This window comes from Anomaloglossus baeobatrachus, chromosome 8, assembly GCF_048569485.1.
Source record: "Anomaloglossus baeobatrachus isolate aAnoBae1 chromosome 8, aAnoBae1.hap1, whole genome shotgun sequence".
Taxonomy (NCBI): domain Eukaryota; kingdom Metazoa; phylum Chordata; class Amphibia; order Anura; family Aromobatidae; genus Anomaloglossus; species Anomaloglossus baeobatrachus.
In genome coordinates this window covers 65,148,387-65,172,363 of record NC_134360.1, presented here as the reverse complement: position 1 = coordinate 65,172,363, position 23,977 = coordinate 65,148,387, and the positions used below count along the sequence as shown (strand labels likewise).

Below are 23,977 nucleotides of genomic sequence, written 5' to 3'. Positions count from 1 at the left end.
TGCGCCGGGGGGAGGTCTGCGGTGCCTGACCCCGGTGCGGCTGAGGGAGGGAGTGACGGCGTGAGCCCTGCGGCGACCGCCGGGTCACTCAGTACCGCTGTGCAGCCCCCGGATGTGGCAGTCTCCCGTGGGACCGGGAGTACTCGGCGGACGGAGGCCTGCAGTAGCCCAAGAGGGCCAGAGGCGACGACGGCTGGGATCCGGAGCCGGGCGTCTGTCTGTCCGCGTCCAAAGGCCCCTTGCAGTCGGCGAGGGGGTGGGCGCGGGCGCAAGAGATCGAGGCCCGGGGTGCCGGCGCGGGGGACAGGACGGTCTCCTGGGTTGTCACCCCGGGGCAAGAGACGGAGCGGGGATGACTCTGCCCACGCGGCGGCCCGGTCTGGCGGCTGTGGTGGGGGGGGTGCTGCGGCGGCGCCCCCCGGATGTCGGATGGAAGATGAGGCCAGCGGCGAGGAGGAGGAAGAGGCTTTCGTTTCGGAGGAGTCGGATGGACGACAGACGGAGGACAGCGAGGCGGCGGTCTCGGGGGCTGCGCTGGCGGGGGGCTTCGGGATAGGGGGGGCGGCTGCGGCTACGGCAGCCACCGTTGGTTTAGCTGTGTGGAGCCAATTGTTGGGGCTGTTGCAGGGGCTGGCGGCGGCTTCGGGGGCAGCAGGGGAGGGGGCTCAGGCACCGGTGGCGGCGTGGGTGGGAACGGCCGGTTTGGGGGCCACGTCGGTGACGGAGGGTGACGGAGCGGGCGCGAGCAAGGGGGGGGGGAGAGAGGGGGAGTGAGACGGGGGGAGAAAAGGAGAAGGAAAAAGAGAAGGAGGACGTGGTAGTGCGCTTGGATGATAGGGCTAGAAGCGAGGTTTATGTTTGTTTTGAGGGCCCGCTGGGGGCCTATTTAAAGAAGGAGGTGCGGGAAAAAATTTGGAAAGGGGAATATGTAGAGATATTTTCTCTGCTTCCCCTGGAGAAATTTAATCTGGATAGGGTTAAGCCGAGCGACTCCAAAAAGGAGAAGGACGAGGAGGAAAAGCACCGTTATAGGCTTATTCCTCGGACTTTTGCCAACTGGTTACAGGCATTTGCGACTTTGGCGAGCGTGGTCGGGGAAAAGGAGCCGGAGCATTATTCGGCTTTGTTCGGTTACATGGATGCGATAGGGGAGGCTTATCGGGTTTAAGGCGGGCTGGCGTGGCTGCGTTACGACGAGCAATTCAGGCAGCGGAAGGTGCTGCGGCCAGGTATGCAATGGGACCATAAGGATATTTCCTTATGGATGCGACTGATGTCGGCACCGACTCAGCCCTTTCGGGGGGTGCCGGGGGTCCGGGGGCCGGGTCCCCGGCAAGTTTCAAGAAAGGTTTCTGTTGGCAGTACAATGAAGGGCAGTGCAGGTTTGGAGCGGCGTGCCGTTTTAAGCATGAATGCTCCGGATGTGGGGGAGGACATAGCCTGTCCAAATGTTTTAAAAAAGGAAAAGGAAAGGCTGGTGACGGGGCTGGTAAGAGGGACGATGCCGGTGAAGGTAGAAGTGATGGTTCCGTTTTTAAATAGGTATCCGGACGGGGAGGCTGCGGCATTGTTATGTTCTGGTTTTTCTGATGGTTTTCGTATCCCGTCGGTTGTTAGTGCATCAGTTCCGCCGTATCGTAATTTGCGTTCCGCTCTGGATCATCCGGAAGTGGTGGATGAGAAGCTGAAAAAGGAGGTGGCTTTGGGCAGGATAGGCGGTCCTTATGTCGCCCCGCCGCGTTGGAATTTGGTGGTTTCGCCGTTGGGGGTGGTACCGAAGAAAGAGCGGAATAAATTTTGGCTGATTCATTATTTGTCTTACCCGGAAGGGTTATCGGTGAATGATGGCATTGCACCGGAGTTATCGGCGGTATATTATGTGTCGTTCAATAAGGCGTTGGACCTGGTCAGGGCGGCAGGGCGGGGTGCATTGATGGCAAAGGTGGATGTAGAAGTGGCGTTTCGGTTGTTACCGGTTCATCCAGATAGTCAGCATTTGTTGGGTTGCTGGTGGGATGGCAGTTATTATATTGATCGTTGTTTGCCAATGGGCTGTTCCATTTTGTGTTCGTACTTCGAGGCATTTAGTTCGTTTGTTGAGTGGGTGGTTCGGGACGTGTCCGGGCTTACGTCCATCATTCATTACTTGGACGATTTCCTTTGTGTCAGGCCGACAGGTTCGATGGTTTGTGCGGGTTTGCTATTTACGTTGCAAAAAGTTGCGGCCAGCTTCGGGATTCTTTTGGCGCCGGATAAGACGGAAGGCCCGGCGCCGGTGATGTGATTTCTGGGAATTGAGATTGACTTCATTGCTATGGAATGCAGGTTTCAGGCAGAGAAGGTCCGTGATTTGAGGACCGCAGTGACGGGGGTGAAAGCGGCGAAGAAGGTGCGGCTTAAGGCGGTGCAGTCCTTGCTTGGAAAATTGAATTTTGCTTGCAGAATTGTGACGATGGGGAGAGTATTTGCGAGGCGTTTGGCGACGGCCGGTGTAAGGTCTCCGGCGCATTTTGTGCGGATCACGAAGGCGATCAGGGACAATCTGGAAGTATGGGATCAATTTTTGCAGCATTTTAATGGCCGGGCGCTGGTGATGGAGAGGGTGGCGTCTAACGGGGCGTTGCAGCTGTTCACGGATGCGGCTGGGTCGGCCGGGTTTGGGGCCGTCTTCCAAGGTCATTGGTGTGTCGGGCAGTGGCCACAGGCGTGGCGGGAGAGCAGATTGGTTAGGAATTTGGCTCTGTTAGAGCTATTCCCCATTGTAGTGGCAGTGGAGCTATGGGGGTCGCACTTTGCTGGAAGGAAAGTGTGTTTTCATTGTGATAACCAGGCGGTGGTGCACGCGATTAACAACTTGTCTGCTAAGTCGGAGCCGGTGGTGGTGTATTTGCGGCATTTAGTGTTGAGATGTCTGCAGTTGAATGTGCAGGTAGTGGCAAAGCACGTTCCGGGTGTTGACAACGAGGTGGCTGATGCTTTGTCTCGTTTTCAGTTCGGCAGGTTTCGGGCGCTGTTGCCGTGGGCGGACGAAGTCGGAGTGGAGTGTCCCGAGGATTTGTGGCATCTGGTGAGGCGGTGATTTCAGACTTGATTCGGAACTCGGTGACCGAAGTGACTTGGTGCCGGTATGCTAAGGTGTGGGTTGAATGGGAGGAGTTGTTGTGTCTGATGTTTGGTGGGGAGAGCGTGGATTACTTGGTGGCTTTGTTGTCGTTGGTGAGTACGAATTTCTCAGCCGGGTGATCAGCATCGGCTGTGGCACACCGGGTGTCGGCGGTGGCGTTTTGGTTGAAAATGAGAGGGGAGTGTGATGTTTCGCAGGATTTTCGGGTTCGTTAGGCTTTGCGGGGTTTTCGCCGCGGCGTACGGGAGAGGGACAAGAGGCGTCCTGTATCGTTCGGTTTGTTGAGACGGATGGTGGGTGGCCTGAGTGGCATTTGTGAGTCGGCGTACGAGACAGTTCTGTTTACAACAGCTTTCGGTCTCGCTTTTTATGGGGCTTTCCGGATCGGCGAGCTGGTAAGCCCGTCCAGGGTGACGGGTGGTGGTTTGATGCTTGAGGATGTGCGAGTGTGCGGTAGTCAGGTGGAGTGCCAGATTCGCCGGTCAAAGATGGATCAGCTGGGCCGTGGTAGGTTGGTGGTGTTATATGCGGTTCCAGGAGAGGAATTGTGCCCTGTGCGTTTAGTCGAGAGATTTGTGGCCGTGAGGGGAGGCTTACCTGGCCCGTTGTTGCGGCATTTGAATGGGTCGTTTTTGTTGAGGTTTCAGTTTGTGGCGGTTCTGCGGCTAAGTCTACGTAACGCAGGGGAGCGCCCGGAGGAATTCGGGTCGCATTCATTCCGGATTGGTGCAGCGACGGAGGCAGCTCGTTGGGGGCTTGGAGATGAGGTGGTAAAGCGTATTGGTAGATGGGAATCTTCTTGTTTTCGGCGGTATGTGAGACCGCAGTTGTTGTAGCATCATGGTAATTTGGTTACGTGCGGGAGGTTTGTGAAAGGGGGTGTTTCTAGCCGTGTTGGTGGTTGTGATGTTATTGGTTTTGATTTTTTCGTTCTGTTTTATTTGTTGTAGGGAAGTGCCTGATCTGGATCTTGGGGCACTCCTTCGTATTTTGGGGTGCCCGTCAGGCTGAAGTTCGCCGGAATGGTCGGCAGCTGGGTTTGGATCGCGCGCAGGCGACTGTTCGATGGATCGGAGTTCGGGGCATGGAGTGGTGCAGGGTGGTCCCAGAATTTCGTTTCCATTGTAAAGTTGAGCGGCCCCCGAATGTGCTGGTATTACATGTGGGGGGTAATGATCTTGGTGCCCGGGCGTCGCGGGATTTGATTCGCGATATAAAGATCGACTTACTGCAGTTGTGGAAGCGGTACCCTGGTTTGCTGGACGTATGGTCCGACATAGTGACCAGGTTGGCATGGAGGGGGACTCGGTCGGTGGAGAAGGTCAACAAGGCCAGGGCCCAGGTGAATAGGGTGGTGGCTCGGTTTGTGACCAGGAATGGTGGGATTGTGGTAAGGCACAGGGATTTGGAGCTGGCAGATTGGCGATTTCGGAGGGGTGATGGTGTGCACCTCAACGATGTCGGTGCGGATTTATGGGTGTTGGGCCTGCAGGATGGTGTGGAGTGTGCTTTTGGTGTGTGGCGGGTCCAGGCCACGTAAGGTGTCACATGGTCTGTCCTGTGACGGGGGGGTATGTCTGGTCCAGAGGTTTGGAAGTGATTGGTGGCTGGACTGGGAGTCATTGTCTTGGTATGGTGGCTCTCGGTTCTGGGATGTGGCAGGCACGGGGTTCTGCCAAAGTGTGGGGTGTCAATCCGTGGGTGATTGGCACCTCGTCTCTGGGTCGGTGTGTTGCGGCCAGGGACAGGGGGGAGTAGTAGTTATTGGACTGGGCCTACCCCGGGGGGTCTTGTAAATGTTATTGTCTATTGTTACCTTTATGTTGTTGTTTTGGGTCGCCCGTTGGACGGCGTCCCTAAGGTGCTAGTTTGTAAACAATAGGCAATAAAAGGCTGCTGTGGCCATTTGAACCAAGTCGCATGCAGTCCGTGTGTTTATTCTTAGAGGATAAGGGGTTTGGTTACACAGACATCCCGACCGGAGAATCCTCCCTCAGCTGGTCAAGAAAGCCACGGACCCACTTGGGGGGAGGGGCGACATGACAAAGGTGGAGGTAGGGAGTGATGGGGTTAATAGGGACAGTTGGAGGTATGCCTAATATGGCATTTGGGGATGGTCTTAGCCTGGGAGGAAGAGGAGGAGTAGGGAAAGGGTTAGTCCGGGAGAGGGAAGAGTTACCTCCTCTTCTGTTTCCGGATGCCGAACGATCCCTGCTCACCCTCCCTTTGTGTTGTTATGTGGGGGATGTTTTTTGGGAAGTTGGGATGCTATTTGTCCCGGCAGTGGGGGGGGTAGGTCTAGTCCAGAGGTTTTTAAGTGATTGGTGGCTGGACCGGGAGTCATTGTCTTGGTATGGTGGCTCTCGGTTCCGGGATGTGGCAGGCACGGGGTTCTGCCAAAGTGTGGGGTGTCAATCCGTGGGTGATTGGCACCTCGTCTCTGGGTCGGTGTGTTGCGGCCAGGGACAGGGGGGAGTAGTAGTTATTGGACTGGGCCTACCCCGGGGGTCTTGTAAATGTTATTGTCTATTGTTACCTTTATGTTGTTGTTTTGGGTCGCCCGTTGGACGGCGTCCCTAAGGTGCTAGTTTGTAAACAATAGGCAATAAAAGGCTGCTGTGGCCATTTGAACCAAGTCGCATGCAGTCCGTGTGTTTATTCTTAGAGGATAAGGGGTTTGGTTACACAGACATCCCGACCGGAGAATCCTCCCTCAGCTGGACAAGAAAGCCACGGACCCACTTGGGGGGAGGGGCGACATGACAAAGGGGGAGGTAGGGAGTGATGGGGTTAATAGGGACAGTTGGAGGTATGCCTAATATGGCATTTGGGGATGGTCTTAGCCTGGGAGGAAGAGGAGGAGTAGGGAAAGGGTTAGTCCGGGAGAGGGAAGAGTTACCTCCTCTTCTGTTTCCGGACGCCGAACGATCCCTGCCCACCCTCCCTTTGTGTTGTTATGTGGGGGGATGTTTTTTGGGAAGTTGGGATGCTATTTGTCATGGCAGCGGGGGGGGGTAGGTCTGGTTCAGAGGTTTGGAAGTGATTGGTGGCTGGACCGGGAGTCATTGTCTTGGTATGGTGGCTCTCGGTTCCGGGATGTGGCAGGCACGGGGTTCTGCCAAAGTGTGGGGTGTCAATCCGTGAGTGATTGGCACCTCGTCTCTGGGTCGGTGTGTTGCGGCCAGGGACAGGGGGGAGTAGTAGTTATTGGACTGGGCCTACCCCGGGGGGTCTTGTAAATGTTATTGTCTATTGTTACCTTTATGTTGTTGTTTTGGGTCGCCCGTTGGACGGCGTCCCTAAGGTGCTAGTTTGTAAACAATAGGCAATAAAAGGCTGCTGTGGCCATTTGAACCAAGTCACATGCAGTCCGTGTGTTTATTCTTAGAGGATAAGGGGTTTGGTTACACAGACATCACGACCGGAGAATCCTCCCTCAGCTGGTCATGTCTTGCGGCACGTGCGTGATTTTCACGTGAATGTGGCACAGGCCTTATAGAAATCAGACACCCCCCCAAAGGAGAGAAGAGAGAAGAACCCGTGATCATACTTGCCAGACACCGAATGGGAGGACCTGCAGTGGAATGCACACCCACAGACATGTAAGATCTTACACCCACACACATCAGATCCACACACATCAGATCGCACACCCACACACATCAGATTGCACACCCACACACATCAGATCACACACCCACACACATCTTATCACACACCCACACACATCAGATCGCACACCCACACACATCAGATCACACACCCACACACATCTGATTGCACACCCACACACATCAGATCACACACCCACACACATCAGATCACACACCCACACACATCAGATCGCACACCCACACACATCAGATCGCACACCCACACACATCAGATTGCACACCCACACACATCAGATCACACACCCACACACATCTTATCACACACCCACACACATCAGATCGCACACCAACACACATCAGATCGCACACCCACACACATCAGATCGCACACCCACACACATCAGATTGCACACCCACACACATCAGATCACACACCCACACACATCAGATCGCACACCCACACACATCAGATCACACACCCACACACATCAGATTGCACACCCACACACATCAGATCACACACCCACACACATCAGATCACACACCCACACACATCAGATCGCACACCCACACACATCAGATCGCACACCCACACACATCAGATTGCACACCCACACACATCAGATCACACACCCACACACATCTTATCACACACCCACACACATCAGATCGCACACCAACACACATCAGATCGCACACCCACACACATCAGATCCACACACATCAGATCACACACCCACACACATCAGATCGCACACCCACACACATCAGATCACACACCCACACACATCTTATCACACAGCCACACACATCAGATCGCACACCAACACACATCAGATCCACACACATCAGATCGCACACCCACACACATCAGATCCACACACATCAGATTGCACACCCACACACATCAGTTCACACACTCACACACATCAGATCGCACACCCACACACATCAGATCGCACACCCACACACATCAGATCGCACACACCCACACACATCAGATTGCACACACCCACACACATCAGATCGCACACACCCACACATATCAGATCACACACACCTACACACATCAGATCGCACACCAACACACATCAGATCCACACACATTAGATCGCACATCAACACACATCAGATCCACACACATCAGATCGCACACCCACACACATCAGATCCACACACATCAGATTGCACACCCACACACATCAGTTCACATACTCACACACATCAGATCGCACACCCACACACATCAGATTGCATACCAACACACATCAGATTGCACACCCACACACATCAGATTGCACACACCCACACACATCAGATCGCACACACCCACACACATCAGATCACACACACCCACACACATCAGTTCACACACCCACACACACATCAGTTCACACACCCACACACATCAGTTCACACACCCACACACATCAGTTCACACACCCACACACATCAATTCACACACCCACACATATCAGTTCGCACACCCACACATATCAGTTCGCACACCCACACATATCAGTTCGCACACCCACACACATCAGATCGCACACCCACACACATCAGATTGCATACCAACACACATCAGATTGCACACCCACACACATCAGATCGCACACACCCACACACATCAGATCGCACACACCCACACACATCAGATCGCACACACCCACACACATCAGATCGCACAACCACATCAGAGTGAGCACACACACTTACCACATTGGGCAAAAATGATTGATTCTAGGTGGCAGAGAATCATGGGATGCAATACGGTGGAACGCATAGAGGATCTGTGGTAGAATGCATCGATGTGTTCCACTGCCGAGTCCTCCATGCATTCCACCGAAGTTCCTCACGCTCTACTGCGCTGCATCCCATCTTCCCCTACTGGCCGGAAGCAATCCATATAACCAGATGTGGTGATTGAGTGTGTGCGATCTGATGTGTGTTTCTGTGCGCGCAATCTGATGTATGTGAGTGTCGACCAGAAGCAGGGCAGCACCGCTGTGCACCATACCTTCCGGGAGCACCCGCTGAAGATCGCAGGAGGACCTGGGAGACACACAGACATCCAGGTTCTGGTAAGTATGATTCCCCTGGGAAAGGGGTGGGGTCTGTTTTGTTTTTTTTGTTTTTTTGGGGGGGGAGGTTGGGGTAAACTTACCCCCAACTGTGTTTCCCCAAAAATAAGACCTACCCTAGCGTGTTTTTTAGTCCAAAAAAGTATAAAACTGTCTTATTTTTGGAAAAACACGGTAGTTCATTGCCTAATGACATGTTCTTGGTAATGGAGACCATGGTCAGTGCGCAGTGTGAGTTTTGTGTTCTCTTGCGCATTTTTGGTAACATTAGTTATTCTTTCCGCATTCTGTTGTCTTTGCAGGATTTACATGACTGATCACCCATTAGAAGCCTTCATGCATGTCCATGTTACACTGTTTTACTGACACAACACACTGATTTATTAAGGCTATTTATAAGCAGCTCATCTAATTAATGTATATGTAGGTATTGATTGGCCAACTATGATACATAATTAAGTCACAGGCTGCATTGTGTTTCTCCCATTGTATCCTACATTTCAGGTTGTAAAAAGAGCTGCTGCCGAATAAGTAATGGCACCTGGTGAAATGAGATAATGCACCATCTGTAGAGAAGAACCGTTTGGCTGGTGAACCTTGCCCTGTCATAATTACGTATCTGTGTCTGAGGAGTAACCTTCACGTTTAAGGCCTACATGGGACAAATGATTGTATAGAACCTCACGAGTTTTGTTTTAACAAGCCTTTTGGATATTGTTTTTCCACAATAATTCACAGCAAAAGGCATAAATTCAGACAAAAATCAAAAAGAACCCACCAGAAAAAGCCATTAGCCAATAAGGGTCAAATAGCAAATGCACTCGCAGGATGCAGCCGGCCCCTTATGATAATGGTGAGGGTAACACCGATGAGACAACCACTCACAGCCTACCATTTCATGGAGTGTGTGGTTACTACTGGTATTAAATATGCACTCAAATGAGGTTTGCATAGGGCGCCAGTCACACAGGTGTGATGCACCGGTTGTTTCCACCCAGCACACATGATCCAGACAACTTTACACAATAGCAATATCAAAAATCACAAGTTGGGTTTCATACTCCAAGTAGGCCTTGTAACACTCATGGTTGGTGTTAAGGCAGTGAGCAGGATTAGTACAGTGGTTCCACTGGATTACACAGGGGACCCAGGCTTACCCTTTAGTGGACGCCAGGTACCACTCCCAGGGCAGTAACTGGGTCTGTGGCAGCTAACCCACCAAGCCAGGTGACGGATACTGTATGGACACGAGAGTAGGCAGGTACAATCTCAGAGACCAGGTGGGTACAGCCACAGTGGCTGAGGCAGGCAGGAAAGCGTTTACTGACAGAAATGGAGGGCACGGTAGGAACAGGCAGGTATGGGAAGGTGGAAACAAGTAAAGGTATAGGTAATGGATACGGGGCAAAAGCACAGGACCAGACAACTAGCTTGCAGACTGAAGACTGACTAACTGAACACGTTGCACAGGCATCTTCCCTAATGGGAGGGTGCCATAGGCTGAAAGGCATTTTCTGGAAATAGTGCAGCAGTCCTTTAAAAGTGCATGTGTTAGGTGCACTCCCAGGACTCCTGTGCGGCATGTACAGGGCCCGGGAGGGTAGGAAGTCAGGAGAGCATGTGGGAGGCTGCATGGCAGCAGGGGAGAACAGGACCTGGCTGTGGCGGTGAGTAAATCAGCGTCCCTGCTGGGATGCCAGCGCTACAGGTCTAAACCTTTCAAAGAGCACCATCTAGCACTCTCTCCTTATTTTAATAAAATTTGCCCTATTGAGGCTCATCATCCAATTGAGGGTATTCTCTGACTTTTATCTGTGGCGCCCCTGACCTGGTCAGGCACCACTGAGTACTGCACCCGTGCTGGGGACAGTACAATACAGGTAATCCAGAAGGCTGACAGGGGTGTGGAACACAGGCGCATAGTGATCAGGTCTCACACATGTACCCATGAGAGGACCCCTGGGGGTCCCAGGAGGGGGCAAAGCCTATACCTCCACTGGAATAGTGGCAGGGGGTCAAAAGCCTCCATCTCCTCTCAAGGGGTGTGGTGGAGAGTCTGGTTGCTAGGTGGCGTAGGCAAGAACAGGAGAGGAGGAGCAGTGAGTCAGTTAGAGCAGAACTCCAGAGGGCTCAGTGAGGAGCAGACCTGTGGGGCTGTTGCTGTCTAACAGCGCCCGCGCAGTGGCTACTGACGGGGGAGAACGGTCAACTAGGAGTGCTACCTGAAAGCCAGCTTCAGCTAGAGAGAAAGCACGGAGTGGGAAGTAAGGAGACTGCTAGAGAGCACCAGGCCCAACCGGGCGGCAGATCCCGAAGCGAAGATAGATCCAGCTTTCTTCTGCTAAACCTGCCGGTGTGGGGCTCTCAAAGCCCACACCACAACACCACAAAAGCCGCAGCCACGTAACCGCAGTGAGGGCCCATAGGTCACAGGAGGCAAGCAGCTGGAGTGGCCTGGTCCGGGGAACAAGCAAACGGCAAACAAAAGGGGGAGAGAGGCTGCAGCATCTTCCCTGGGTGACCCCCATAGGGACTCAAAGTCGGGGTCACCCCAAACCACCAAGGGCTAAGGAAGGCGAGTCAGTAGTCACCCTCATAAAGTCAGCCTGAAGGATACCTGGTTCCCACCTGGTTCATCTCAGCTACGCCCGGGCTACTCACTCTGCCATCAAATGTGAGTAAAGCCCTTGAAAGACAGTTCTGCCTGTGTGAGTCATTCTGCGACTTGTGGTACTACAAACCTACACAGGGCCCTGGGGCTTGCCTCACTCTCAGGAGGCTATTCCAACTAACTGCACACACCATCAGCCCCAGGCGACCCTCAACCTGCAGTGGCGGTCCCTACTGGCCGCAATACTGAGAGTGGCGTCACGATCAAAACCGAAGATTCCCTACCTGTGACCAGCACCAGCTACGTGGAGTCCCTGAAGGTATGCACCGATACAGCACCGGCGGGGCTTCACATCTGGCGTCACGAACAGGATAAGGACTAGACCTGTTCAGACAGGTGACCATGTGCCTAGGCGGTCCGCTTGAAAAATTGGAAGCGCCGCCATATTGCCACCATGAAAAGCGCGCTGAAAAACAACAGCAGCCCGCGCTGGGAGAAGTTACCGCCCACGAAGAGGTGTGGCTACCCAGAGATCCCCTGCAGAGTTCTGACCTTGCCAGCTATGAGAGCGGAAGCGTCCGGAGACGGCGGAGCAGAAGAGAAGCCAGCAGCTTGCTAATGAAAATGGCGTCTGAGTGCAGAGACCCAGAGCCAGGCTCCGCTGCCTGGTGGTGTCGGGAGCTTGCCGAGTTCTGCGATCAACTGGAAGCCAGGGTCGGAAGGCTGATCAGAGAGGGACGCGAGGAGTTTCTATGGATGACCGCGGCGGTTCGGGCCTACGAAGAGAGAGCCGCGCACCGAGTGCCAGATCGGGCGGTGACAACTCAGACCCCGATGCTGCCAACGATGGGTGAGTCGAGTGATGCCCCGGCTAGCGCAAGTGCCCCGACCCCTACTGCCACGCCCGCGGTCCCTGAAGAGGCGCCCGGCGCGGCGACGCTGAGCCAGGCCGCAGCCACGCCAGGTGCGGCCCGCCAAGCCCAGGCCGCCGCAGCGATGCCCAGCCCAGCCTGCACAGACCCCATCGCAGCTGCGACGCCGAACCAGGCCGCCGCCATGCCAGGCGCGGCCCGCCAAGAGATTGCATCACCGTTTACCCCGGCCTGCAAGGCCAGAGCAGACACCGCTCCCCAGTCCAAAAAGGTCCCTGCTAGGAAGTCCCTGATAGGAGAGGACCCCGAATACTGGAAGCTGAAGGCTGACCTAGAGGCCCAGTTCCCACAAGAAATGGTGGATCGGTATCTGCTCCCTCCGCACACCCCCAAGAGGGTTCCGGCAACCCCTGCAGCAACCACGCCAAAGAGTCCCCTGCCTGAGCCTGCTGAAGAAAGCCCATCCCCAGCACTGCCACCAAAGGAGTGCCAAGAAGAACTAAGGGGGAGAGGAGGCCAGGAAGCTGAGGAGCTGACTCCGGAGCCACCGGCAGTGGAGCAATACTCAGAGCCGGAGATGTTACCCTATTCCCGTTGGGATGAGGAGGACTTGACACCGTCTGCTGACGAAGATCAGCCCAGAAACCTTACCTGGGGCCCTGCAGGCATTGAAGTAACAGCCCGGCAAAACCCAGCCCGCAAGACAAGGCGTCGCAATAGAACAACGCTGTCCCCTGCACCACAGTCTCCAGAGCAGAGAGAAGTCACAGCCAGAGACCTACAGGAGAAAAGGTTACTGAGAAGGTCCAGAGCCCAGGTCAGAGGACCCCTTTTCAGAGGAGTAGTAGAGGACTTCAATTTGAAAAGCGGATACGGCTTTATTGTAGCAAGAGGAATAAAAGAGGGCATATTTGTGAATCGGAGAGATGTTCAAGCCCACCTGCCCAGAGGACATTCAGGCAGAAATTTGAAAATTGGAGACGCAGTACAGTTCACCTTGCATCAAGGAGAAAGGGGCTACTATGCCTTAGACGTAGCACCATGTCCCAAAGAGGAAAGAAAAGACAGAGATAAAGACACAGATGAAGAACAAGAAAGAAAAGACAGAGATAAAGACACAGATGAAGATCAAGAAAGCAGAGACAAGGAACCTGCAGATGAGACAACAACAGATGAAGAAAGAGGCCAAGAAAGCAACAGGTGCCGCAGCCCAACAGGCTCAAGCCCTGGTAAAGTAGAGAAAAGTAAAGAAAGAAGTTACCAGTTGAAGTTTTGAAAAGTTTTGTTTTGCAACGTTCACGTTTAAGCATGTGCCCACAAAAACTATTGTGAGAAAACCATAAACCTTAAGGCTATGAACTGGCTATAGCCACAAACTCTCGCAGTGTAAATAGTTACACCAGAGGGCACCACCGCCACCAGAGTCAGCCTGTTTAGGGGCTTGGCTCGTCTGCAACCAGGAGGAGCCCGTCCGTATATAGGGCCTTGGCTCACCTGCAACCAGAGAGCACGCCTGTTTATGGGGCCTTGGCTCACCACCACAAAGAGGGTACCTGGTCAGCACCAACTGTGGAGGCCGCCTCTGCATCCTGCCAGAAGAGGCTGAAGGCGCGGATCCACCAGGCCAGGTATACCCTGAAACCACCAGCCCATGAAAGCCGCCTCTACATCCTGCCAGAAGTGGCTGAAGGCGCGGCCAACGTGAAAGGGTTTTGGGTGGGTTAACGGACTTGTGGGTGGAGGGTGGTGATGTATGGTACCTGGTGCTTTTAAAATGTTTTACATGTTTTAATGTTTTATGCATTTTAAAATGTTGTCTTGCAGCCCGAGGACGTGCTGGTGATAACTAAGGGGGAATGTGGCGCCCCTGACCTGGTCAGGCACCACTGAGTACTGCACCCGTGCTGGGGACAGTACAATACAGGTAATCCAGAAGGCTGACAGGGGTGTGGAACACAGGCGCATAGTGATCAGGTCTCACACATGTACCCATGAGAGGACCCCTGGGGGTCCCAGAAGGGGGCAAAGCCTATACCTCCACTGGAATAGTGGCAGGGGGTCAAAAGCCTCCATCTCCTCTCAAGGGGTGTGGTGGAGAGTCTGGTTGCTAGGTGGCGTAGGCAAGAACAGGAGAGGAGGAGCAGTGAGTCAGTTAGAGCAGAACTCCAGAGGGCTCAGTGAGGAGCAGACCTGTGGGGCTGTTGCTGTCTAACAGCGCCCGCGCAGTGGCTACTGACGGGGGAGAACGGTCAACTAGGAGTGCTACCTGAAAGCCAGCTTCAGCTAGAGAGAAAGCACGGAGTGGGAAGTAAGGAGACTGCTAGAGAGCACCAGGCCCAACCGGGCGGCAGATCCCGAAGCGAAGATAGATCCAGCTTTCTTCTGCTAAACCTGCCGGTGTGGGGCTCTCAAAGCCCACACCACAACACCACAAAAGCCGCAGCCACGTAACCGCAGTGAGGGCCCATAGGTCACAGGAGGCAAGCAGCTGGAGTGGCCTGGTCCGGGGAACAAGCAAACGGCAAACAAAAGGGGGAGAGAGGCTGCAGCATCTTCCCTGGGTGACCCCCATAGGGACTCAAAGTCGGGGTCACCCCAAACCACCAAGGGCTAAGGAAGGCGAGTCAGTAGTCACTCACATAAAGTCAGCCTGAAGGATACCTGGTTCCCACCTGGTTCATCTCAGCTACGCCCGGGCTACTCACTCTGCCATCAAATGTGAGTAAAGCCCTTGAAAGACAGTTCTGCCTGTGTGAGTCATTCTGCGACTTGTGGTACTACAAACCTACACAGGGCCCTGGGGCTTGCCTCACTCTCAGGAGGCTATTCCAACTAACTGCACACACCATCAGCCCCAGGCGACCCTCAACCTGCAGTGGCGGTCCCTACTGGCCGCAATACTGAGAGTGGCGTCACGATCAAAACCGAAGATTCCCTACCTGTGACCAGCACCAGCTACGTGGAGTCCCTGAAGGTATGCACCGATACAGCACCGGCGGGGCTTCACATATCCACCAAGAAAAAAATACAGCACTTCTAAAAAATGAACTACTATTAGGGAAAAATATAGCAGTGTACGTGTTTTGAAGCTAAATTCCTCTTAATTATAAAAGTTATAATTAAGAGGCTCGAAACGTGTAAACCTCTATATTTTTTCCCTTGCGTTACTTATTTTTCATCTGAGGAAATAGTTCATTTTTTTTAAAGTGCTGGATTTTTTCCTTGAGTTAAGCCAATATATTTTGTTGCTCTTGACTTTGGAAGATCTCAATGGAAAATGGGTATTTTGGATGCCCAAAAATTATTTACTAGTGCCCAAAAAATTTCACTCTCCTTAAGAAAGAACAGAGAAGGCCTCTCATTAAGAAAAATATGCAATTAATATATAATGATTAATTGTCACACTAGGTACGGGGCAGTACCAAGCAAATGGTAAAAGGGAAGGGAAAGGAAACCCTGTGTCTAGGTAAGGGGAAGATGGTGACTCCTGACCAAACCTACTGCTGGTCCCTGAGGTCCCTCACCACCCTAGATAGGTTCTGCACCTATGCGCTGAGTCGGATACCTGACCCTAGGCATATCTTGGGCTGGGCCCTAAATAGTGAACAGATGGGATGAGCTCTTCGTCAACCCCACTAAACACTAAAGAAGACACGAGGAGGACACACAGGGGGAAAAGTGCATGAACAACTTATCCACAGATGACTCAGGTAGAAGTTCAGCAAAGTTTCAGCAATGATACCACAGAGGAGTACAAGCTACCTGCTTGCAACCAGAGCTTGAAAGAACTGAATAATATCACCAGCACCAGTCCAAGGAAGATGGGAGTATTTAAGCACAAGGGGAATACTGATAATCAGCAGTTGGACGGAAGGAGGGTTCTCCTGGGTCCTAAAGTGAGAGACATGAAAACCCAGCAGGAAAGCTACCTAGTACATTGAAAACTTATAGCAGGAACAATAGAAAGTCAGGGACCATTTTGAGAAGCCAAATTCTGTGACCTTCTATTGCCGGACACCACATGACTATCTGACACACCTGTGACATTAATTATCCTGTAAGGAAAGAAAATTATCTTGCAAGTACAAGGTACCCTACAAATCAGCATACAACACTTTAACAAGCCTTGCAACATAACTAGGGAGAGATGTTATCCAAGCAAGGCAGCAGTTTGGGGGATACTTGCTTCTCATCAATTTAGATCAGGGTTTTTGGCTGAATGAATGAGATGCCCTTCACACTGCTTTTATTTTTGGAGTGCAAAAGGCACTTGATTCAGCCGGCCAAATCGTGTTCTGCACTGATGAGGGGCAAGTCTAGCAGACATTGAGTTACAGGGGACCTCCAATAAGTGCCGCTAACGAGATCCATTTCCTCCTCAGAGAAATACTGAGCAACCTGTAATGCTTTATTTTCCCTGCAATCCTAAACAAGGCTAACTTTCTCCGATCTCCAAAGTTTAACCATTTAAGTGCCGCTATCAATCTCTGACAATGGAATTTAAACAATGCGCATGAGCACCAATTCCTAATGCGAAGTGATTGTGTGGAACTTTTGGATTACTTTGCCATTACTATCTACTGATGGACCCTGTAATTGTCAATGGATCCTCCTATGAAGCTCAGTAAGAGGCTGAGAGAACCACAATTTTTTTTATATACAATATATACTATACTGTATATGCTTTATATACTATATCATTATATATCAGTACATAGTGCAAGTGATTGAACGATTGCAGGTTTAAATTCCCATAGGGATTTAAAAATCTTTTTTTATTTTTATAATATATATATATATATATATATATATATATATATATATAAAAAAACTAATAAAAAATATAACAATTTGAATCAACCCACTTCTCCCCCATCCATTAAAATACAAAAATAATAACATATTTGGTATTACCGCGTCCAAAAAGGTCCAATCTATCAAATAGAAAATTGAAATAGTCGCCGCATATCACTCCAAAAATTTAATAAAAAGCAATCCAAACAATATATTTTACAAAACTATAAAACAAACAAGCTCCATAAAAAAAAAAAACAGAAACAAAATAAAACAAAAAGAAATGTATGGGTCAAAGAAAATGGCACCACAAACAAATTATATATATACCGTATATATATATATATATATATATATATATTATATATATATATACACACACACACGGTATATATATATGCGTGTTTGTACATATTTATTTTTTTATTTTATTTTTTATAATTTTTGTAATTTATTTTTTTATTTTACAAATTTTAGAGTTTAGTTTAACCACTAATATAGCAAACAAAAAAGACTGGATAAGATTGGTATCTCCAACCTCGATCATCAGGACACCATTCAAAATTATCGAATCATCTCCAATGTGAGATTTACTCCATAGCCAAACATCCCCCAAAAGTGGAAGGCAGTGATTAAATTAATATCAACCTGGCACATCACGCTGTATTCCACAAACATTATTTTTTTCCTCACTGTTTGCCAAGTCATAGACCTGCCAGTATGTCGCCATATTAGAGTTTCTGGCACAGTCTAAATTACATCCTACTTTATGATGGGTCCCATAGCAGCTGCAAGAAGTATGGCTGCAGATACGGCTCAGTTTCTTATGTTAGTCCATGTCTTTTGGAACAGACCAAAAATTATGAGTCATTAATACTTTACAGTTATTTCTACAGTAATAGATTAGATAATACATTGCCTTCTTGTTTATATAAACGGATTCAGTCACATCGTACCTTCAGTCCTACAGTATCTTTAGGCACCACTACTGTATATAGAGCTAAAGGAGCTTTCGGACTTTGTTGGAAAAAATCACTCCCCTATTAAGATTGGAAGTCCAGTGGTGGACCTGTTCAGTGATTGACATTAGTGATGAGCGGGCACTACCATGCTCGGGAGCTCAGTACTCATAACTAGTGATGAGCGGGCACTACCATGCTCAGGTGCTCGGTACTTGTAACTAGTGATGAGCGGGCACTACCATGCTCAGGTGCTCGGTACTTGTAACTAGTGATGAGCGGGTACTACCATGCTCAGGTGCTGAGTACTTGTAACTAGTGGTGAGCGGACACTACCATGCTCGGGTGCTCGGTACTTGTTGTGGCGCCCCTGACCTGGTCAGGCACCACTGAGTACTGCACCCATGCTGGGGACAGTACAACACAGGTAATCCAGAAGGCTGACAGGGGTGTGGTACACAGGCGCATAGTGATCAGGTCTCACACATGTACCCATGAGAGGACCCCTGGGGATCCCAGGAGGGGGAAAAGCCTTCACCTTCACTGGAATAGTGGAGGGGGCCAAAAGCCTCCATCTCCTCTCAAGGGGTGTGGTAAGAGAATCTGGTTGCTAGGTGGCGTAGGCAGGCACAAAAGGGAAAAGAGAAGGAGGAGTAAACAGTCTAGAGTCTGCAACAGAGTGTGGAGGAGTGAGGAGCAGGAAAGTGAGGCTCTGACAGGAGCAGCAGTGAAGGTCCCAGATGTGAGCCGGTTCAGAGCAGAGTCCAGGGAGCTCCGAGAGGAGCTGACCCCTTCCCCTGGGCTGCTGGAGTCTGACAGCGTCCGCGCAGTGGCTACCGACGGGGGAGAACGGTCAACTAGGAGTGCTACCCGAAACCCATCTCCAGCTAAAGAGAGAGCACAGAGTGGGAAGTAAGGAGACTGCTAGGGAGTACCAGGCCCAAACGGGCGGCAGATCCCGAAGCGGAGATAGATCCAGCTTTCTTTTGCTAAACCTGCCGGTGTGGGGCTCTCAAAGCCCACGCCACAACACCACAAAAGCCGCAGCCACGTAGCCACAGTTAGGGCCCATAGCTCACAGGAGGCAAGAATCTGGAGTGATCTGGCCCAGGCAACAAGCACACGGCAAACGAAGGGGAGTGAGGCTTTAGCAACTTCCCTGGGTGACCCCCATAGGGACTCAAAGTCGGGGTCACCCCAAACCACCAAGGGCTAAGGAAGGCGAGTTAGTAGTCACCCTCACAAGTCAGCCTGAAGGACACCTGGTTCCCACTTGGTTCATCCCAGCTACGCCCGGGTTACTCACCCTATCAACTGTGAGTAAAAACCCTGAAAGACATCCTGCCTGTGTGGAGTTATTCTGCGCCTTGTGGTACTACGCACCTACATCGGGCCCTGGGGCTTGCCTCACTCTCAGGAGGCTATTCCAACTAACTGCACATACCATCAGCCCCAGGCGACCCTCAATCTGCAGTGGCGGTCCCTACTGGCCGCAATACTGAGAGTGGTGTCACGACAAGAAGAAGATCTCCTACCTGTGACCAGATCCAGCCGAGTGGAGTCCCTGAAGGTAATGCACCGACACAACACCTGTGGGGCTTCACATCGTAACTAGTGATGAGCGGGCACTACCATGCTCGGTACTGGTAACTAGTGATGAGCGAGCACTACCATGATCAGGTGTTCGGTACTTGTAACTAGTGATGAGCAGGCACTACCATGATCGGGGGCTCGGTACTTCTAACTAGTGATGAGCAGGCACTACCATGATCGGGGGCTCGGTACTTGTAACTAGTGATGAGCAGGCACTACCATGATCGGGGGCTCGGTACTTGTAACTAGTGATGAGCGAGCACTACCATGATCGGGGGCTCGGTACTTGTAACTAGTGATGAGCAGGCACTACCATGATCGGGGGCTCGGTACTCGTAACTAGTGATGAGCGGGCACTACCATGTTCGGGAGCTCAGTACTCGTAACTAGTGATGAGCGGGCACTACCATGCTCAGGTGCTCAGTACTAGTAACTAGTGATGAGTGAGCACAACCATGCTCCGGTGCTCAGTACTAGTAACTAGTGATGAGCGGGCACTACCATGCTCAGGTGCTCAGTACTAGTAACTAGTGATGAGTGAGCACTACCATGCTCAGGCGCTCAGTATTTGTAACTAGTGATGAGTGAGCACTACCATGCTTAGGTGCCCGGTACTGGTAACTAGTAATGAGCGAGCACTACCATGCTTAGGTGCCCGGTACTCGTAGCGAGTAGTGATGGCCGAACGTGCTCGATACTCAATCAAACATCGGGGTATCCGGTATTCACATGCTCGGCCAAGTATCGCGAGTGCTTGAATGTGTCATCCATGAAATATTGACCATAATGCACAGGTTTGCTTCACTGCATTATGTGTGCATGCACCCCAGTCTCTGAATGGCTCTCATTGGAGTCAAAACAATATTTTTGGAAGTGGTGTGTTAGAGGGAAAAAAAACACCCTCCCTCCTTCTAGAAATACTGTCTTTATGGCTGCCTGTATGTGGGCAGAGAGCTGAACTGACATTTTACTCCGGTGCTGGAGTTGCGCCTATCTGAGCATCCAACTGTTCTTATCGAGTATCGAGCACCAGAGCATGGTAGTGCTCGCTCATCGCAAGTTCCGAGTACTTGAGCATGGTATTGCTCGCTCATCACTAATTCCGAGTACCCGAGCATGGTAGAGTTTGCTCATCACTAGTTAGGCGCACCCGAGCACCCGAGCATGGTAGTGCCCGCTGTTCACTAGTTACAAGTACTGAGCACCCGTGCATGGTAGTGCCCGCTCATCACTAGTTACAAGTACCGAGCACCTGAGCATGGTAGTGCCCGCTCATCACTAGTTACGAGTACTGAGCACCCGAGCATGGTAGTACCCGCGCATCACTAATTACGAGTACCAAACACCCGAGCATGGTAGTGCCCGCTCATCACTAGTTACGAGCACCTGAGCATGGTAGTGCCCGCTCATCACTAGTTACGAGTACTGAGCACCCGAGCATGGTAGTACCCGCGCATCACTAATTACGAGTACCAAACACCCGAGCATGGCAGTGCTCACTCATCACTAGTTACAAGTACTGAGCACCTGAGCATGGTAGTGCCCGCTCATCAGTAATTACGAGTACCGAACACCTGAGCATGGCAGTGCCCGCTCATCACTAATTACGAGTACTGAACACTCAAGCATGGCAGTGCCCGCTCATCACTAATTGGTAGCTAAAGTCATAGAGGGAAAGCAGTCAATCACTACATAGGACCACCCACTGGACTCCCAAGCATAGAAAGGCCAATGAAGTACAAGTTAATCTGAATCTTTTTCACTAGATACTTCCCATTTATAGAAACTTGGCTGACTTTTCCATCCAGTGTTGGGTTGTTGCACATCCATAGAGCTCTATATAATGGAGAATGTCTATCTTGTATGTATACAGTGTTTCCATACAGACTATTATATGGTTGGACGTATATAATCAAAGACAATATGTCTATCCATCTCATCCCTAAGACCCTAACGTAAGACAGACATTGTCAATGGGAGTAACAAGTGCACCTCATCCAATCCCATTTCTTGAAACTTCCAGATTTTTGGCTCTACTATATAGTTGTTACGTGTGGACGTCATAAATACATGACACCAAAGGAAGTTTTTACTCAAAAGAGATTAAAAGTATTATATAGGAAAACCCTCTGGAAAAAAAATGCTGGAGCTGCCCACATAATAATCATGAGTGGACATGCATGGGAGGTGGAAAATTACTAATTATTGTTATTACTCTATGGAAATGATGCTTCTCTCCGGATAAAAACAATGACTAAAGGAATGCACAGTGCCTTGGTCTTGGTCCAAGTCGTAAAGAAGGTGGCAACCCTCAGTCACCAATGAACGAGGGAACGAAATCCTAGCTGGGTCATTGTAGAGCAGAATGCGCGGTACATCTGCTCCACAATCATGTGTTCACGAAGAGCATTCACAAACCATGTACTAGTAGTAAAACACACTGTAGGCTTGGATGAAGGTCCATAACTAATCCATAAAAAGCTCCCCTTCATCTACACCAGGGTTCCCCAACTCCAGTCCTCGAGGGCCGCCAACAGTGCATGTTTTCAGGATTTCCTTAGCATTGCATGGGTGTTGGAATCATCAACTGGGCAGGTGATTAAACTATCACATGTGCAATACTAAGGAAATCCTGTTTGAGGACTGGAATTGGGGACCCATGATCTACACTAATCATGAAGTCCAATATCAGGACGTCATACAATAAGATACAATGTTCCAGATGCCTGGATCATACAAAAACCCAAAGCAGCATGGATGAGAGTATGACAGAATGGATACTACTGGTGCACGCATGCCGACATAGACACACCGGCGTGGATACGGTATATCTGCACTGATTAACACCGACCAGACACAATTTAATGAGTTCCACATGCAAGATCCATTTTCAATCAGAACACACTCAATGAGATGACATAGACCCAACAAATCCACAAGATATTAGGATTGCAGCTCTATCACATGGGTTTTCATACTCATTTTGTAAAAAAACGCAGGCACCATTGCTGTATAATACATGGCAAGATGCTCACAGCTGATAGAATATGTAAAATGCAGCAAATAGCCAGAGCGTAGCACAATCCGATGGATATAAGGCATGCATGTATCCATACACATATGCATGCATATACGCACAGGCGGTTTACCAGTGTTATCGGTCCCTGGTCCTCATCTCGATGGCATTAGGGATCTGCTCATCCGCTTAGCAACCGGTGTCCCTGTCACTTTTCTTGCTCTTCTTGTCACTGACGCTTCCCCCTATACGGTGTCACCAGCAGAGTTGTGTCCCTTGCGGCGCCAGAGACAGGCACCCAGACAGAAATCTTTCCAGATCTCCCCAGCTGTCTTACTCCAACAGATAGGCACCCACACAGCAAGCGAGAGGGAGAGAAAGAAGGGAGGGGAGCGAAAATAGGAGGAGGAAAGAATACAGAATACAGCGACGGAGAAAAAAGGATGGATGGAAGGCAAAAAAAAATGAAATGTGAATTATAACAATTCAGAATGACAAAAATCTATAAGGAACAAGGCGCAAAAAAAAAAAAATGAATGACGCGTGAGACTCCGCATAAGGGATGAGAAGCATCTAGACAATAAAAGGCAGTAGCATGATGGATGATAGGCGCACAAGGAAGAGAGAGCATAAAAATCAAAGCCGCGGTGGGGACTGAAGCCTTTGCAAATCATGAACAGCCACAGCCGGTGCAGCACCAGACTGAGCCAGAGAGGAGATTATTGTGGGTCAAACCTGATTGAAAAGCCGGAGAGAGAAAGAAATCAGGATGAAGGGAGAGATTGTGTGAATCAGGGAGTGCAAAGACAGCGGAGAGGCGAGAGAGACATGACACAGAAAGGATAAATGATGAAAAAAGGAGGAAGGAGAGAGAAAAAACTGGAGGAAGAAGCTGAGACTGTGTACAGTGTACAGTATGTGTTAGGAGGAGGGGGCACGCAGCACTACAGCAGGGCGAAGCGATAATGGAGATTAAATATACACCCCATGATAGGAACAAGATTGAGGATCCAAACAGCTATGCAATATTATTTCTATAGGAATATATACGTATGACATACTCCAGTGTCCTCAACATCATTTATGTGCTACAACATCACCAGGTATAATAAGCTGCCCTCTGTGCCTTTGACAGTCCCATTATCCCAGGAACCCCTGGAGATTCCCCCACCGAATCCAGTCTGGAGCACAGCCAGCACGCCATCTCTGGATATGTAAAAGTAGATTTTTGTTCTGGATTGTCACTTAAGTGACTGATGAGTCTCCCCCATCCTGCATTGTGGAATCTCGCTCCTATAGTCTGAATCACC

At 50.6% G+C, this 23,977-nt stretch overlaps 1 protein-coding gene across 3 annotated transcripts in view; it reads right to left on the bottom strand.

The window, feature by feature from the left end:
* Nucleotides 1–23,568, bottom strand: part of ELFN2 (extracellular leucine rich repeat and fibronectin type III domain containing 2) — a 208,736-nt gene extending 185,168 nt beyond the window's left edge. For 2 of the 3 annotated variants that reach the window (XM_075321753.1, XM_075321754.1), the window contains exon 1: nt 22,790–23,568. The gene's annotated coding sequence lies outside the window, so the exon portion shown is untranslated. The remainder of the gene's footprint in view (nt 1–22,789) is intronic. The other variant, XM_075321752.1, reaches the window with a different exon arrangement.
* Between the last annotated feature and the right edge of the window lie 409 nt (nt 23,569–23,977).